Genomic DNA, 5,540 nt, shown 5'->3' with positions numbered 1-5,540 from the left:
CTCCTGGGGAGACTGCGACCTGAACGCAACGCCTTAGACCGCTCTGCCATCTTATCATCTGGTAATGCTCTCTTGACTGTGTTTGCTTTGTTCTTGCTTGGTACTTTCAATGGGCTCTGTCTGAGGTGGGATTCGAACCCACGCCTCCTAGGGAGACTGCGACCTGAACGCAACGCCTTAGACCGCTCCGCCATCCTGGCAACTGGTAATGCTTTCTTGACTGTGTTTCCTTTGTTATTGCTTGGTACTTTCAATGGGCTCTGTCTGAGGTGGGATTCGAACCCACGCCTCCTGGGGAGACTGTGACCTGAACGCAACGCCTTAGACCGCTCCGCCATCCTGGCAACTGGTAATGCTCTCTTGACCGTGTTTCCTTGGTTATTGCTTGGTACTTTCAATGGGCTCTGTCTGAGGTGGGATTCGAACCCACGCCTCCTGTGGAGACTGCGACCTGAACGCAACGCCTTAGACCGCTCCGCTATGCTTGAAACTGGTAATGCTCTCTTGACTGTGTTTGCTTTGTTCTTGCTTGGTACTTTCAATGGGCACTGTCTGAGGTGGGATTTGAACCCACGCCTCCTGGGGAGACTGCGACCTGAACGCAACGCCTTAGACCGCTCTGCCATCTTATCATCTGGTAATGCTCTCTTGACTGTGTTTGCTTTGTTATTGCTTGGTACTTTCAATGGGCTCTGTCTGAGGTGGGATTTGAACCCACGCCTCCTGGGGAGACTGCGACCTGTACGCAACGCCTAAGACCGCTCTGCCATCCTTGCAGCTGGTAATGCTCTCTTGACTGTGTTTGCTTTGTTCTTGCTTGGTACTTTCAATGGGCTCTGTCTGAGGTGGGATTCGAACCCACGCCTCCTGGGGAGACTGCGACCTGAACGCAACGCCTTAGACCGCTCCGCCATCCTGGCACCTGGTAATGCTCTCTTTACTGTGTTTGCTTTGTTCTTGCTTGGTACTTTCAATGGGCTCTGTCTGAGGTGGGATTCGAACCCACGCCTCCTGGGGAGACTGTGACCTGAACGCAACGCCTTCGACCGCTCTGCCATCCTGGCAGCTGGTAATGCTCTCTTGACTCTGTTTGCTTTGTTATTGCTTTGTACTTTCAACGGGCTCTGTCTGAGGTGGGATTCGAACCCACGCCTCCAGGGGAGACTGCGACCTGAACGCAACGCCTTAGACCGCTCCGCCATCCTGGCAGCTGGTAATGCTCTCTTGACTGTGTTTGCTTTCTTCTTGCTTGGTACTTTAAATTGGCTCTGTCTGAGGTGGGATTCGAACCCACGCCTCCTGGGGAGACTGCGACCTGAACGCAACGCCGAAGACCGCTCCGCCGTCCTTGCAGCTGGTAATGCTCTCTTGACTGTGTTTGCTTTCTTCTTTCTTGGTACTTTCAATGGGCTCTGTCTGAGGTGGGATTCGAACCCACGCCTCCTGGGGAGACTGCGACCTGAACGCAACGCCTTAGACCGCTCCGCCATCCTGGCAACTGGTAATGCTTTCTTGACTGTGTTTCCTTTGTTCTTGCTTGGTACTTTCAATGGGCTCTGTCTGAGGTGGGATTCGAACCCACGCCTCCTGGGGAGACTGTGACCTGACCGCAACGCCTTAGACCGCTCTGCCATCCTGGCAACTGGTAATGCTCTCTTGACCGTGTTTCCTTGGTTATTGCTTGGTACTTTCAATGGGCTCTGTCTGAGGTGGGATTCGAACCCACGCCTCCTGGGGAGACTGCGACCTGAACGCAATGCCTTAGACCGCTCCGCCATCCTGGCAACTGGTAATGCTCTCTTGACCGTGTTTGCTTTGTTATTTCTAGGTACTTTCAATGGGCTCTGTCTGAGGTGGGATTCGAACCCACGCCTCCAGGGGAGACTGCGACCTGAACGCAACGCCTAAGACCGCTCCGCCATCCTGGCACCTGGTAATGCTCTCTTTACTGTGTTTGCTTTGTTCTTGCTTGGTACTTTCAATGGGCTCTGTCTGAGGTGGGATTCGAACCCACGCCTCCTGGGGAGACTGTCACCTGAACGCAACGCCTTAGACCGCTCCGCCATCCTGGCACCTGGTAATGCTCTCTTTACTGTGTTTGCTTTGTTCTTGCTTGGTACTTTCAATGGGCTCTGTCTGAGGTGGGATTCGAACCCACGCCTCCTGGGGAGACTGTCACCTGAACGCAACGCCTTAGACCGCTCCGCCATCCTGGCAACTGGTAATGCTCTCTGGACCGTGTTTCCTTTGTCATTGCTTGGTACTTTCAATGGGCTCTGTCTGAGGTGGGATTCGAACCCACGCCTCCTGGGGAGACTGCGACCTGAACGCAACGCCTTCGACCGCTCCGCCATCCTTGCAGCTGGTAATGCTCTCTTGACTGTCTTTGCTTTCTTCTTGCTTGGTACTTTCATTGGGCTCTGTCTGCTGCGGGATTTGAACCCACGCCTGCTGGGGAGACGGCGACCTGAACGCAGCGCCTTAGACCGCTCTGCAATCCTGGCAACTGGTAATGCTCTCTTGAATGTGTTTGCTTTGTTCTTGCTTGGTACTTTCAATGGGCTCTGTCTGAGGTGGGATTCGAACCCACGCCTCCTGGGGAGACTGCGACCTGAACGCAACACCTTAGACCGCTCCGCTATGCTGGCATCTGGTAATGCTCTCTTGACTGTGTTTGTTTTGTTCTTGCTTGGTACTTTCAATGGTCACTGTCTGAGGTGGGATTCGAACCCACGCCTCCAGGGGAGACTGCGACCTGAACGCAACGCCTTAGACCGCTCCGCCATCCTGGCAGCTGGTAATGCTCTCTTGACTGTGTTTGCTTTCTTCTTGCTTGGTACTTTAAATGGGCTCTGTCTGAGGTGGGATTCGAACCCACGCCTCCTGGGGAGACTGCGACCTGAACGCAACGCCTTAGACCGCTCTGCCATCTTATCATCTGGTAATGCTCTCTTGACTGTGTTTGCTTTGTTCTTGCTTGGTACTTTCAATGGGCTCTGTCTGAGGTGGGATTCGAACCCACGCCTCCTGGGGAGACTGCGACCTGAACGCAACGCCTTAGACCGCTCCGCCATCCTGGCAACTGGTAATGCTTTCTTGACTGTGTTTCCTTTGTTCTTGCTTGGTACTTTCAATGGGCTCTGTCTGAGGTGGGATTCGAACCCACGCCTCCTGGGGAGACTGCGACCTGAACGCAACGCCTTAGACCGCTCCGCCATCCTGGCACCTGGTAATGCTCTCTTTACTGTGTTTGCTTTGTTCTTGCTTGGTACTTTCAATGGGCTCTGTCTGAGGTGGGATTCGAACCCACGCCTTCTGGGGAGACTGTGACCTGAATGCAACGCCTTAGACCGCTCCGCCATCCTGGCAACTGGTAATGCTCTCTTGACCGTGTTTCCTTGGTTATTGCTTGGTACTTTCAATGGGCTCTGTCTGAGGTGGGATTCGAACCCACGCCTCCTGTGGAGACTGCGACCTGAACGCAACGCATTAGACCGCTCCGCTATGCTTGCAACTGGTAATGCTCTCTTGACTGTGTTTGCTTTGTTCTTGCTTGGTACTTTCAATGGGCACTGTCTGAGGTGGGATTTGAACCCACGCCTCTTGGGGAGACTGCGACCTGAACGCAACGCCTTAGACCGCTCTGCCATCTTATCATCTGGTAATGCTCTCTTGACTGTGTTTGCTTTGTTCTTGCTTGGTACTTTCAATGGGCTCTGTCTGAGGCGGGATTCGAACCCACGCCTCCTGGGGAGACTGCGACCTGAACGCAACGCCTAAGACCGCTCTGCCATCCTTGCAGCTGGTAATGCTCTCTTGACTGTGTTTGCTTTCTTCTTGCTTGTTACTTTCAATGGGCTCTGTCTGCTGCGGCATTCAAACCCACGCCTCCTGGGAAGACTGCGACCTGAACGCAGCGCCTTAGACCGCTCTGCCATCCTGGCAACTGGTAATGCTCTCTTGACTGTGTTTGCTTTGTTCTTGCTTGGAACTTTCAATGGGCTCTGTCTGAGGCGGGATTCGAACCCACGCCTCCTGGGGAGACTGCGACCTGAACGCAACGCCTTATACCGCTCCGCCATCCTGGCAACTGGTAATGCTCTCTTGACTGTGTTTACTTTGTTCTTGCTTGGTACTTTCAATGGGCTCTGTCTGAGGTGGGATTCGAACCCACGCCTCCTGGGGAGACTGCGACCTGAACGCAACGCCTTTGACCGCTCCGCCATCCTGGCAACTGGTAATGCTTTCTTGACTGTGTTTCCTTTGTTCTTGCTTGGTACTTTCAATGGGCTCTGTCTGAGGTGGGATTCGAACCCACGCCTCCTGGGGAGACTGCGACCTGAACGCAACGCCTTAGACCGCTCCGCCATCCTGGCACCTGGTAATGCTCTCTTTACTGTGTTTGCTTTGTTCTTGCTTGGTACTTTCAATGGGCTCTGTCTGAGGTGGGATTCGAACCCACGCCTCCTGGGGAGACTGTGACCTGAACGCAACGCCTTAGACCGCTCCGCCATCCTGGCAACTGGTAATGCTCTCTTGACCGTGTTTCCTTGGTTATTGCTTGGTACTTTCAATGGGCTCTGTCTGAGGCGGGATTCGAACCCACGCCTCCTGGGGAGACTGCGACCTGAACGCAACGCCTTATACCGCTCCGCCATCCTGGCAACTGGTAATGCTCTCTTGACTGTGTTTACTTTGTTCTTGCTTGGTACTTTCAATGGGCTCTGTCTGAGGCGGGATTCGAACCCACGCCTCCTGGGGAGACTGCGACCTGAATGCAGCGCCTTAGACCGCTCTGCCATCCTGGCAACTGGTAATGCTCTCTTGACTGTGTTTGCTTTGTTCTTGCTTGGTACTTTCAATGGGCTCTGTCTGAGGCGGGATTCGAACCCACGCCACCAGGGGAGACTGCGACCTGAACGCAACGCCTTAGACCGCTCTGCCATCCTGGCAACTGGTAATGCTCTCTTGACTGTGTTTGCTTTCTTCTTGCTTGGTACTTTCAATGGGCTCTGTCTGAGGCGGGATTCGAACCCACGCCTCCAGGGGTGACTGCGACCTGAACGCAACGCCTTAGACCGCTCTGCCATCCAGGCAACTGGTAATGCTCTCTTGAATGTGTTTGCTTTGTTCTTGCTTGGTACTTTCAATGGGCTCTGTCTGAGGTGGGATTCGAACCCACGCCTCCTGGGGAGACTGCGACCTGAACGCAACACCTTAGACCGCTCCGCCATCCTGGCAACTGGTAATGATCTCTTGACTGTGTTTGCTTTGTTCTTGCTTGGTACTTTCAATGGGCACTGTCTGAGGTGGGATTCGAACCCACGCCTCCTGGGGACACTGCGACCTGAACGCAACGCCTTAGACCGCTCCGCTATGCTGGCATCTGGTAATGCTCTCTTGACTGTGTTTGCTTTGTTCTTGCTTGGTACTTTCAATGGTCACTGTCTGAGGTGGGATTTGAACCCACGCCTCCTGGGGAGACTGCGACCTGAACGCAACGCCTTAGACCGCTCTGCCATCTTATCATCTGGTAATGC

The sequence above is a fragment of the Idiotropiscis lumnitzeri genome, unplaced genomic scaffold (assembly GCF_059441095.1).
Source record: "Idiotropiscis lumnitzeri isolate Australia: NSW breed Sydney's pygmy pipehorse unplaced genomic scaffold, RoL_Ilum_1.0 HiC_scaffold_72, whole genome shotgun sequence".
In the NCBI taxonomy this organism is placed as follows: Eukaryota; Metazoa; Chordata; class Actinopteri; order Syngnathiformes; family Syngnathidae; genus Idiotropiscis; species Idiotropiscis lumnitzeri.
This window is presented reverse-complemented; position numbering follows the sequence as displayed.